Here is a 13,179-nt window from a genome sequence, read left to right as displayed (position 1 = left end):
TGTTTGCAGAACCCGGTTCTCTTCTGAACAAGAAGTCTCCTTGGCAGTCCTGGGGTTAGCATGGGGCAGTCCCTGGCATTCTTATCTGTAGGCCCAGGGCAGCTGCTGCTTGCTGTGGGGTGTCTGTCGTTATGGGAGGGCAGAGAAATGGGCACACAGAACCCGGACCAAGTGGAATCCTGAATTTCTGTGCTATGTCTTACATAGTTGCAGAACGGAGTGCCAGTCATTGTCACTTCCTTCCTAGACCTCTGCTAATTGCCCTACTGTATGCCCAGCACTCTGCAAACATCATCTGATTGATCTGCGCCACGAATCTCCCTAAGGTAGGATGGCAACTGAGGCTCATATGGGTGAGGTGACTTGCTCGGGGGCCCGGACTGTAGGTCTCATCTGAAAACGCCCAGATGCAGAGGCTGGAAGGCCTCGAGGTGGTCGGGGCAGGCAATGGGGAAGGCAAATATCGAGCAGGGACGTGAGCACATGGTGGGTTGTCCTCAGAGTATTAGACAAATGCCCATGTGACTGAATAGGCTGGAAGAATCCAGAAGGTGGAGCTCTGGATGCTGGGTGGCCACCAGGTTGCCAGAAGGCCTGTGATCTCCCTGTCAGTGGACCCGTGAAGGGTTCTGTGATGAATGACCTCAGCCAGAGCGTCCTGTCTGCAAGGCCGGGGTAAGGCTCCAACTTGTATGCTTTCTGATGGCTTCTTTATCTTTATCATTATTTGAGACAGGGTCCCACTCTGTTGCCCAGGCTGGAGTGCAGCGGCAGGGGATCATGGCTCACCGCAGCCTCGACCTCATGGGCTCAAGTGATCCTTCCACCTCAGCCGCCTGAGTAGCTGAGACTACAGACACATGCCACCCTACCTGACTAAGGTATTTTTTTGTAGAGACAGGGTTTTGCCATATTGCCCAAGCTGGTCTCAAACTCTCCTGGGCTCAAGCAATCCTTCCGCCTTGGTCTCACAAAGTGTTGGGATTACAGACGTGAGCCACCATGCCTGGCTGTTTCTGGCTATTACTCTTAATATCTTAGCTGATTCTTTTATATTATTTTAGTGTATCTCATCATCCTGGTTTGTTCCCAATTTTTCCTTTCTAAATGGTTTCATGTTCTCATTTATCCTCTCAAATCTTTAGAGCTTTCTGGTTTCTTTTCACATATCCTTAACTAGCTGTTTTTATTGTTATATTCCCTTTTAATTTAAAAAATTGGCCAGGTGCAGTGGCTCATGCCTATAATCTCAATACTTTTGGGAGCTGAGGTGAAAGGATCACTCCAGCCCAGCAGTTGGAGACCAGCCTGGGCAACATAGCTAGATACTGTCTCTACAGAATATCAAATAGCTGGGCACGGTGGCATGCACCTGTAGTCTCAGTTACTTGGGAGGCTGAGGCAGGAGGGTCACTTGAGCCCAGGAGGGTGAGGCTGCAGTGAACGTAGGTATATATGTATATATGTACATATATATGTATATATATTTGAGAAAAAAGAAAAATAATATAATTTTTAAAATGTAAAAATACAGTATAACAACTATTTACATAGCATTTACATTGTATTAGATGTAAGTAATCTAGAGACATTCAAAGTGTACTGTAGGATGTATGAGGTTATATGCAAATAAGGGACTCGGGAATCGGAGGATGAGGATTTTGGCATCCATAGAGGTCCTGGAACCAATTCCCCGAGGACACCGAGGGATGCCTGACTGTATTTAGCATACATCCTTCTAGACAGAAATGTATTTTCAGTCTCTGTCGCCAGGCTGGAGTGCAGTGGTGCGATCTTGGCTCACTGCAACCTCCACCTCCGGGGTTCGAATGATTCTCCTGCCTCAGAGTCCCAAGTAGCTGGGACTACAGGCACGCGCCACCACACCCAGCTGATTTTTGTATTTTTAGTAGAGACGGGATTTCACCATGTTGGCCAGGATGATCTTGATCCCTTGACCTTGTGATCTGCCTGCCTCAGCCTCCCAAAGTGCTGGGATTACAGGTGTGAGCCACGGCGCCCGACTTAAACAATAATTATGATAGACACATTGTTCTACCTTTTGCTTTTTCACTTAACAACCCACGATGAGCATCTTTCTGATTTTCTGTTGTTGTTATTGTTTTTTCTTTTTATTTTTTTTGAGATGGAGTTTTGCTGTTGTTACCCAGGCTGGAGTGCAATGGTGCGATCTTGGCTCACCGCAACCTCCGCCTCCTGGGTTCAGGCAATTCTCCTGCTTCAGCCTCCCGAGTAGCTGGGATTACAGGCACATACCACCATGCCCAGATAATTTTTTGTATTTTTAGTAGAGATGGGGTTTCACCATGTTTACTAGGATGGTCTCGATCTCTTGACCCTGTGATCCACCTGCCTCGGCCTCCCAAAGTGCTGGGATTGTAGGCGTGAGCCACCGCGCCCGGCCCTCTTTTTCTTATTATGTGGTAAGCATCTCTCCATGTCAGCCTTGTGCGGGTTGGAGGTGGGGTTTCGAAGGGACCACAGCTAGGATGGGGCTTTGGCCCTGAACCAGGCAACCTTGGAAGGCTGCCCTTGCTAATCTCCAGAAAGGTTCCCCAGGAGCCCACGTGCAGGGATCAGCAGCCAGATGAGGATCAAAGCACAATTCTTTCATTATTAGCTGGGCAAACGCCTCACACCAGAGCGGCCTGGGTTTGAGAACCAGCCCGAAATGTGGCCCCAACATGCCCATCTCATTTCGGTTCCATTTGACTGCAATTGGTGAGCAGGAGGCAGGCAGAAAGTGGTTTCTTCAGGCCAGATGCAGTGGCTCATGTTGGTAATCCCAGCACTTTGGGAGGCCGAGGCGGGCAGATGGAGTTGGAGACCAGTTTAGGCAACATGGAGAAACCCTGTCTCTACTAAAAACAGAAAAATGTGCCAGGTGTGGTGGTGGAGGCCTATTGTCCCAGCTACTCGGGAGGCTGAGGCAGGAGGCTCACCTGAGTCTGGGGCACAGAGGAGGTTGCAGTGAGCTGAGATCACACCACACTACTGCACCCCAGCCTGCAGCCTGGGCCACAGAGCTGCATCTTGTCTCAAAAAAAAAGATAGTTTCTCCAGTTTCCTGGTTCTCTGGAGAAGCGCTGGGGTAGCCAGCCAGTCCATGGGGTGGAGCTCTGCTTGGGGAGGTATTTTCTGAGACTCTTCGATTGCATTGCAGTGATAATAACAACTGACTTACACAGTTATCCGTGCCAGGAGCAGTTCTAAGTATGCTTTAGGATATGCTCATAAGAGCTCTGGAAGGCAGATACTTTTATAATAGCGTTTTAGTGTAATAGTATCTAACAGAGGAGAAAATAGAAACACAGAGTGGGTAAGTGACTTGTCAGAGTCTTGTTCTGTAGTCCCAGCTACTCAGGAGGCTAAGGTGGGAGGATCACTTGAAGCCAGGATTCCAGGCTGTAGTGTGCTATGTTTGCACCTATGCACAGCTACTGCACTCCTTTCTGGGTCACAGAAAGGAGACCCTGTCTCAAAAATAAAAAATAATAGAAAAGAAAAAAGATCACATAGCTAGCTAGCAAACGTGGAACCTGGATTTGAACCTAAGCAGTTTAAAATCTGTTCTTTGTGTTTATGTTGTTATTGCTGTTGTTTGAGAACGGGTCTTGCTCTGTCGCCTAAGCTGAAGGGAACAGGTGCAGTCACAGCTCATGACAGCCTCAACCACAGGGTGCTCAAGTGATCTTCCCACCTCAGCCTCCCAAGCAGCTGGGACAACAGGAATGTTCCACCACGCCTGGCTAATTATTGTAATTTTTGTAGAAATGGGCTCTTGCTATATTGCTGGGCTGGTCTTGAACTCCTGGCCTCAAGCTGTCCTCCCACTTTGGCCTCCCAGAGTGCTGAGATGACAGGTGTGAGCCACTGCAAGGGGCCCGTGGTATCTTTTGTTAGAAAGTGATGACTGGGCATTGCCTGTTGCAGTCACGCTGTGGCCACGCGCACATGCATCTTCATTTTTCTTGTGGGTCAGGAGGCCCTGGGCAGTCCGAGCTTGCAGGCCTGGCCATGTCTAACATAGCCTCCCCTCCTGACTCCGACTCCTGGATTGGAGCACACAGCCTGGGGTGAGCCTGGGAATCTGGCCAGCCCCGAGGTAAGGGAACTTGAAGCTGATCAGCAGTTCCTAGTGTGAGGGCAGGTGAGGCAAAGCCAGGCTTGCCCCGAGGCAGGCTGGGAGCTACCGGAACAACAGGGCAGGCAGGGCGGAGCAGCCTTGGGAGCCTGCGGCACGGGGCGTGTCCAACGCAGTGACCCCACCCACTGCTAAACAGGACCCAGTCAATGTTTAGCAACTCCTCCTCCTCCAGGCTTGTAGCTCATGGGAGGAAGGGGCAGAGAGGCCCTCCCTGCAGGTAGAAGAGTATGCACCAGTAATGCATTCTTTTTAATTCCTGCACGTCTCAGTCGGAAGGGTTAACCTACTCATGAACATTTCAGTTCCCTTCCCTGCCCTTTAAAAAATACTAACAAAATTGCTGAGAATCAGCCCTCTTGCCCTGACCAAGCTCTCCCTTTATTGAGTCTTCTTTTGTGTCCTTTGGTAAAGTTGTATCGCTTTTGTCATATAGGCAGGCCACTGCTTTTGTTAAATTTATCCTAGGTATTTTACAACAGTTATTATTGTAAACTTTTTGCATGCACATATATTTATATTTTTATATTGTCAAATCTGTTACTTTGTGCCTGCCAACTTGTTACCAGGCTTAGAAAGGCCTTCTCCACTCCAAGATTATGGAACTATTTGCTTATATTTGCTTTTAAAACTTTCATGTTTTTACTTAAAATACATACAAGTTTTTTGTTTGCTTTTAAGGAATGTAGGGGCTTTTCTTAGCATCTGGTATGAGATGGAGCTTAACTTTCTCTTCCAAACTGTTAGCCAATTGAACTAACAAAATGTATGGAACTACCCATCTTTCTCCATCGATTCAAAACCCCACCTTTACCACACATCAATTTCTTATCTCTATTGCATCTCTTTCTCAGTTTTCTATTCTGTTCTATCGATCTGTTGGCTTATTCCTGGGTCAATACTACAAAATGACTTTATTTCTTATTAGAAAAGCAATAAAGGCTTATTACAGAAAGATCGGAAATATATAGACACTAAAAACCAGACAAATGAAAACACCTGTGCTTGTATCCAGGGATTACTACCATTTTACCCGGATGGTTGTCGCTCCAGATCATCTAACCTATATAAATGGATATAAATATGTACATTCATGTAGTAAAATTGAGATCACACCATATAAATGGTTTTGTAAACTGTTTTCATTTCATGATACTTCAGGAATATGTTTCCTTGCCAGTAACTAGTCTTCTTTTTAGATTTTCTTAATTGTGGCCGGGTGCAGTGGCTCACGCCTGTAATCTCAGCACTTTTGGGAGGATGAAGCGGGCAGATCACCTGAGGTCTGGAGTTCCAGACCAGCCTGACCGATGTGGTGAAACCCTGTCTGTACTAAAAAAAAATACAAAATTAGTTGGGCACGGTGGTGCATGCCTGTAATCCCAGTACTTTGGGAGGTGGAGGCACGTAGATCATCTGAGGTCAGGAGTTCAAGACCAGCCTAGCCGACATGGCAAAACCCTGTCTCTCCTAAAAATACAAAAACAGCCAGGCATGGTGGTGGGAGTCTGTAATCCCAGCTACTAAGGAGGCTGAGGCAGGAGACTCGCTTGAACTCAGGGGATGGAGATTGCAGTGAGCCAAGGTCTCACCACTGCACTCCAGCCTGAGCAACAGAGCAAGACTCCCATCTCAAAACAACAACAAAACAATAACTTATCTTCTTAATTGTAAGATATGCATATAGAAAAGTACACAAAATAAACACGTTTAGCTCAATGATTTATCACAAAGTGAACACCCAGGTAACCACCACTCAAGTCAAGAAGTACAACATTGTCAGCACCTGAAAGCCCATCTTGTGCTCTGTGCTCTGTGCGCGCTCTCTCTCTCTCTCTCTTTCTCTCTCTCTCTCTCTTTTTGAGACAGGGTCTCACTCTGTGGTCGAGGCTGGAGTGCAGTGGCGTGTTTGTGGCTCATTGCAGCCTCGACCTCCCAGGCTCAACTGATACTCCCATCTCAGCCTCCCAAGTAGCTGGGACTACAGGTGTGCACAACCACACCTGGCTAATATCTCCCACCTCAGGCTCCCAAAGTGCTAGGATTACAGGTGTGAGCCACCACACCTGGCCTTGTCTATATCTCTTGGTGTACATATGTAAATGCTCCTATTGGAATAGCCAGGTCATAAGATTTGCCTATGTTCAGTTTTCATAGATACCGAAAGTAGTTTTCTAAAATGATCGTATCCTTCTACCAGCCATGTAAGAGAATTCTAGTTGTTAATCTTGCTATTGTTAAGAATTTTAATTTTAGCCATTCTGATGATGTCTTGTCGTGGTTTTATTTTTTATGTGTAGGCAAAATACTTTTTGTTTAAAAAGAGGGCTCCCCCATTTTAAACTTTTTTTTCCCCTTCCCAAATGACCTAATGATGTGTTAGCCTGATGCCTTATAAACAAAACCCAAGGTTGCTGCATGATTTCTTCTAGGCACCCTTAATACCGTTCTTGCAACCCAGCATTCACACATGCGTAGTGAGTTTACTCAAAAGCAATCTTTCTATTTCTTCCTCTTCTTTCAGAACTGGGGGTCCAGACCATGTTATCTGCAATCCAGAGGAACCCCTTTCCTACTCCCCTACCCCAGAGCCAGGTCTCCTGTCTTCTATTAATTTTTCTTCTTGCTGACATCTGTTTAATTAATTAATTAATTTTTGTACAGATAGGGGTCTCCCAACATGCCCAGGCTGGGCTTGAACTCTTGGATTCAAGTGATCCTCCTGTCTTGGCCTCCCAAGATGCTGGGATTAGAAGCATGAGCCACCTTGCCTGGCTGGGCCCATGTTTAAGGCTGCCTGAAGGGCTAAGGCCGGTGGAATCTCACTGCGGATAAGTTGTTTGCGTGACTGCTGGGGACCGATTTACAGCGTTCCGGAGTCTGTCCTGAGTCTATTCTGATCTTGTTCTGTTTCGTCAGGAGCAGGAACGCATGTGTTTTCGCTGATTGGGTGGAACCCAGAACCCCAGAGTCTTTTAAGTTGTTTTCATCTGATTCCTGGTTCTTTTGGGAAGAAGCAAACTGACTGAAGTTTCCTTCTTTCTTGGGATGCTGCGGCACACTGAACTGTGTTTCAAAAGATGACGGTGGCTGCATTGCTCCTAAAGTCCACCCGCCTCCACGGTGACAGCTCCATAGTAGAGGCCTGTAGCGGTCATGTTCACCACTGTCCCTGATTCCTTCCTGCTTGCTGGAGCTGCACATCTGGACACTGACTTCTGCAATGTTGAGGGGCTTCTAGTATACTAACTGTCACCATGTTCACCTGTGCAAATTGGTCTCCCCCGACTTACTTAAACCCCTGGAAGCCAGGCCTCTGTCCCAGATTTCTGGATCTACCATGTTTTTACAAACTAAGTATCAGGAGATATTGACTCTGCTTCTCCTTTTGTGACATCTTCAACGAAGGACATAGAGGGCTCACTGATGTTTGGGCTCTCAAAGTCACAGGAGGTGCCAATTGAGGCTGGTAGGTTCCAATTGGTCATGTCCAGGAAGGAGGTGCTGTCGGCAGGGTTGAGCTGGAAGCTGAGCAGCCTCTGGAACTCAGAGATGAGCACATCCTTGTCCGTGGTGCCCAGGCAGCCAAACTTCTGCACCGGCCCGGGTCCAGCCCCACTCAGCTACCCATGCACATTCATGCTCCCCACCTCCCCAACACCACGCGCAGCCTCTGACTTCTCATCATGGCTTTTGTACACATTTCTGTCCCCACATGCTTAGTGACCACTTAGAGTCTCTGTTTGCGATACAGTGCATGCTGTGAATCCACAGATCCAACCAACTGAAGATCAGAAATACTTAGAAAAAAACAACAATAAGAATGACAATACAGCCAGGCACGGTGGCTCACACCTATAATCCCAGCACTTTGGGAGGCTGAGGCGGGTGGATCATGAGGTCAAGAGATCGAGACCATCCTGGTCAACAAGGTGAAACCCCGTCTCTATTAAAAAATACGAAAATTAGCCGGGTGTGGTGGTAGGTGCCCGTAATCCCAACTACTCTGGAGGCTGAGGCAGGACGATCGCTTGAATCTGGGAGGCAGAGGTTGCAGTGAGCCAAGTTCGCAGCATGGCACTCCAGCCTGAGTGACAGAGCAAGACTCTGTCTCAAAAAAAAATTAATGTCTTTATTTATATTTATTATTATTATTTATTATCCACTATTATGTAATCATCACCATGACCAATTTTAGAACGTTTTCATCACCCCAAAACCAAACCCCACGCTCCTTAATCATTACCCCTGCTCCAACCCACCCATTACTTCCGGGTCTAGGTAAACTTGAATCTACTTTCTGTCTCTACAGATTTGCCTATTTTTTTATTTTATTTTATTTTAATTTTGAGGCAAGGTCTCTCTCTGTCTCTAGGCTGGAGTGCAGTGACATGATCATGGCTCACTGCAGTCTCCTGGGCTCAAGTGATACTCCCACCTCAGCCTCCCAAGAAGCTGAGACTACAGATGTGCACCACCACACCCAGTTAATTTTTTTTTAATTTTTGCAGAGGCAGGGTCTCTCAATGTTGCCCAGGCTGGTCTCAAACTCCTGGCCTCAAGTGATCCTCCTGCCTTGGCCTCCCAAAGTGATAGGATTGTGAGCATGAGCCATGGCTCTTGCCTTTTTCCAGCTCCTCATTAGGACACACTGTTGGTGTAAACCTTATGAACCTTGGAAAGACAGTTTTTTGGGAAGTGGGGAGGGAGGGTGTATCCATAGCAATCACGGGGATTCTTATATCATAGGGAGTGTGTGCTCTTCATTTCCCTGTGGACCGTCAGCCTTCTCTCCAGACCAGGCACCACTTTGCACTTACACCAGCAGGACCTGAGGGCTCTCTGCACCATATTTGCCAGAACTTGACAGCATCTGACTTCCTGATTATAGTGACGTGGTATCTGTTACTTTGATTTGCATTGTTCTCATTACTGGTGAGATCAAACCTCCCTTCATATGCTCACTAGCCAGGAGTGTTTCCCCTTCAGTGAGTTGTCTATGAAATCCTTTGTCCATTTAAAAATTGGGTTTTCTGGCCAGGTGTGGTGGCTCATGTCTGTAATCCAGCACTTTGGGAGGCTGAGGCAGGTGGATCATCTGAGATCAGGAGTTCGAGACCAGCCTGGCCAACATGGCAAATCCTAGTCTCTATTAAATATACAAAAATTAGCTGGGTGTGGTGGTGGGTGCCTATAATCCCAGATACTCAAGAGGCTGAGGCAGGAGAATGCCTTGAACCCAGGAGGTAGAAGTTGCAGTGAGCCGAAACTGCCACTGCACTCCACCCTGGGTGACAGAGCAAAACTGTCTCAAAAAAAAAAAAAAAAAAGGCCAGCGTGGTGGCTCACACTTGTAATCGCAGCCCTTTGAGGGGCTGAGATGGGCAGATCACCTGAAGTCGGGAGTTCAAGACCAGCCTGACCAACATGGAGAAACCCCCTCTCTACTAAAACTACAAAATTAGCCAGATGTGATGGTGCATGCATATAATCCCAACTACTGGGGAGGCTGAGGCAGGAGAATCGCTTGAACTTGGGAGACGGAGGTTGTGGTGAGCCAAGATCACGCCATTGCACTCCAGCCTGGGCAACAAGAGTAAACCTCAGTCTCCAAAAAAAAAAAAAAAAAATCAAGCTAACTACTGATTGCCTTTGCCTCTCTGTATTACCTACTGATTGCCTTTGCCTCTCTGTATTACCTACTGATTGCCTTTGTCTCTCTGTATTACCATCTACCATCCTCAAAGTAGCCTTATTCATTGAAATATTTAGCACTTCCTGGTATTCTCTCTCTCTCTCCCCCTGCCCCCCCCCCATTTCTGCTGTATTAATCTTGGTGATTTCACTACCCATGTAGATAAAACATTCAGCATGCTGGTTTCTTAGTTCTTTGCTTTTTTCACTTCCAAGGATTTCTTCCTCCAATTCCTCTTTAACCATTTTCTCCTGTGGTTTTATCCCAGCCCTTGTCATCTTTTACGTTAAAAGACTCCGTTTTTAAGCTCTGCACTCTCTGTAAAATTCGTATTGTATTATGCATTTATATTTAAAACATATGGGCCTATACAATTTTCTATTTAAACATTCTGGGTAAGATTTTATTTTATTTTATTATTTTTTTTTTGAGACGGAGTTTCGCTCTTGTTACTCAGGCTGGAGTGCAGTGGCGCAATTCGGCTCACCTCAACCTCCGCCTCCTGGGTTCAGGCATTCTTCTGCCTCAGCCTCCCGAGTAGCAGGGACTACAGGCACGCATTACCATGCCCAGCTGATTTTTGTATTTTTTTTAAATAGAGACGGGGTTTCACCATGTTGACCAGGATGGTCTCGATCTCTTGACCTCATGATCCACCCATCTCGAGCTCCCAAAGTGCTGGGATTACAGGCGTGAGCCACTGCGCCCGGCCAGTGTTTTATATCTATAGAAAGAACTAACTTTACATTTTTCTTTCTAATATTTGGAACCCTTTATTTATTTTTATTTTTATTATTATTTTCATTTATTTATTTATTTTATTGCATTTTAGGTTTTGGGGTACATGTGAAGAACACGCAAGATAGTTGCATAGGTACACACGTGGCTGTGTGATTTGCTGCCTTCCTCCCCTTCACCCATATCTGGCATTTTTCCCCATGCTATCTCTCCCCGTCTCCCCCCAACCTGCTGTCCCTCTCCTATTCCCCCCAATAGACCCCAGTATGTAGTGCTCCCCTCCCTGTGTCCATGTGTTCTCATTGTTCATCACCTGTCTATGAGTGAGAACATGTGGTATTTGATTTTCTGTTCTTGTGTCAGTTTGCTGAAAATGATGTTCTCCAGGTTCATCCATGTCCCTACAAAGGACACGAACTCATTGTTTTTGATGGCTGCATAATATTCCATGGTGTATATGTGCCACATTTTCCCAGTCCAGTCTATCATCGATGGGCATTTGGGTTGGTTCCAGGTCTTTGCTATTGTAAACAGTGCTGCAATGAACATTCGTGTGCATGTGTCCTTATAGTAGAACTGCTCTCTTCCATCTTGAATTTAACAACAGCACATCCCCTTGACTTTCCTTCAGCGTCCATTAAGAGCTCCACGTATGTTACCTCACCAGCACTTTCTTTAACCAGGTCTTTAAGTGACTGCCACTTCACATCAAAAGGTATGTTTGTAATGAAGGCTCTGTATCTTTTAGTTGGATTGGCAATGGCTCAAAGTGATTGCCTCCTCTTTTAATGTTTTTCTCCTTCCTCTTCTCATTCTGAGCAGGTCATTCTACTTCACCATTAGGGCCCGGAGCTCCGTTGCTGCTCAGCACGCCAGCCACACTGCTCTCCTCCTCCATTTTGATCTCTGTCGCCGCCACCTCTGCCGCAGCTTCGACCCCTGCCGCCATTTTCCCTGCATCTGGGCTTTGTGTCGGAACCCTTTATTTTTAAATTTATATCAGAAACCAAATTCATTTATGAAGTTTCATATCCCATGTTAATGTATGTGTGATTGTGTACACATAGAAGAGGTGTACAGCAATAGGTGGAACAGAACTAAAAAGAAACGACAAACAACAAACAAAAAAGTTCTGATCATTCAGAAGTGGGGGAAAGGTGAATGTAAAGTTTATTCTGTTTTTAAATGAGATGGCGTCTCGCTCTGTCACCCAGGTTGGAGTTCAGTGGCACGATCTCAGCTCACTGCAACCTCTACCTCCCCTGTTCAAACAATTCTCCTGCCTCTGCCTCCCGAGTAGCTGGGATTACAGGGATGAGCCAACACACCCAGCCTGATACGATTTGCCTGTGTCCCCACCCAAATCACATCTTGAATTGTAACTCCCACAATTCCCATGTATTGTGGGAGGAACCCAGTGGGAGGTAATTGAATCATGAGGGCAGGTCTTTCCCATGCTGTTCTCGTGATAGTGAATAGGTCTCATGAGATCTGATGGTTTTAAAAATGGGAGTTTCCCTGCAAAAGCTCTCTCTTTGCTTGCTGCCATCCATGTAAAACGTGAGTTGCTTCTCCTTGCCTTCCGCCATAATTGTGAGACTTTCTCAGCCACATGGAACTGTAAGTCCATTAAATCTCTTTCTTTTGTAAATTGCCCAATCTCAGACATGTTTATCAGCGGCGTGAAAACAGACTAATACACAGCCTAACAAGAATTCTTTTGTTTGAATTTTGCACATTTAACCAGCATTGAACCAGAGACAAGCTGATCAAAACTTGTCCATGACTCTTGTACAGTATGGGCCATGTTTTCCACCTGTCTCATAAAGGAGATGAGTAAAGGAGATTTCTTTTCACATTAGCAACTAAACTTGTCTGCCAGGTAAGGACTAGTAGCCAAAAGCCTCTTCCAAGTATGAATTGTAGGTTATTGGAACACTGTCACCTTCACACTGAAAATAAACTCAAGCACATGGATCAAGCTATACAAGTGTTTCTGCATTAGAATCAGGAATTATTACAAATACCTAACACTAAGTAGAAATATGCATCAGAAGGCTACCCAGGACAGCTATAATATTACATTTCATTATGAACTCACTGGTTGTATTATCAGGGCTGATATTGTGTTTTATTTTAGGATAAAACAAACAAGTAACTATAGTTTTAATTAAGAGTTTTTGTCAAGGCTTATCACTTTGTAAAAGCAAAAGGATAACACAGTTAGACACTGTCAACAAAAGACGTTGGAAGGATTTCCATCCTGCGGTCAGGATGCATTTGTCCTTTGGTGGTATCAGAGCCACAGACTTCACTGGCCACATTATAAAGGGAATCCGCATTGGCAGGACCTTTGGAATACCAAGTAGGATTTTGGTAAATAAACTGAACGCATCTTTCTCAGGAGTCTAATTTGGATGGTCAGATACTTTTTTCTCCGTCAACGAAAAGATGGAATCCTCATTAGGCAGGTCAGGGTGAACCCCTTAGATATTCTCTACAGATATTTATTAAATATCTCCAGATTAATTGATCTATTGAGCACACTCTTGCATGTGGTTTTGAGCACACTAAAAGGTTT

General features: G+C 45.7%; 1 pseudogene; it reads right to left on the bottom strand.

Moving 5' to 3' along the window:
• Nucleotides 1–6,970: 6,970 nt before the first annotated feature.
• On the bottom strand, nucleotides 6,971–11,547 carry LOC100405242 (protein ILRUN pseudogene; annotated as a pseudogene).
• Between the last annotated feature and the right edge of the window lie 1,632 nt (nucleotides 11,548–13,179).

This window comes from Callithrix jacchus, chromosome 6 (assembly GCF_049354715.1).
Source record: "Callithrix jacchus isolate 240 chromosome 6, calJac240_pri, whole genome shotgun sequence".
Taxonomy (NCBI): Eukaryota; Metazoa; Chordata; class Mammalia; order Primates; family Cebidae; genus Callithrix; species Callithrix jacchus.
This window is presented reverse-complemented; position numbering and strand designations above follow the sequence as displayed.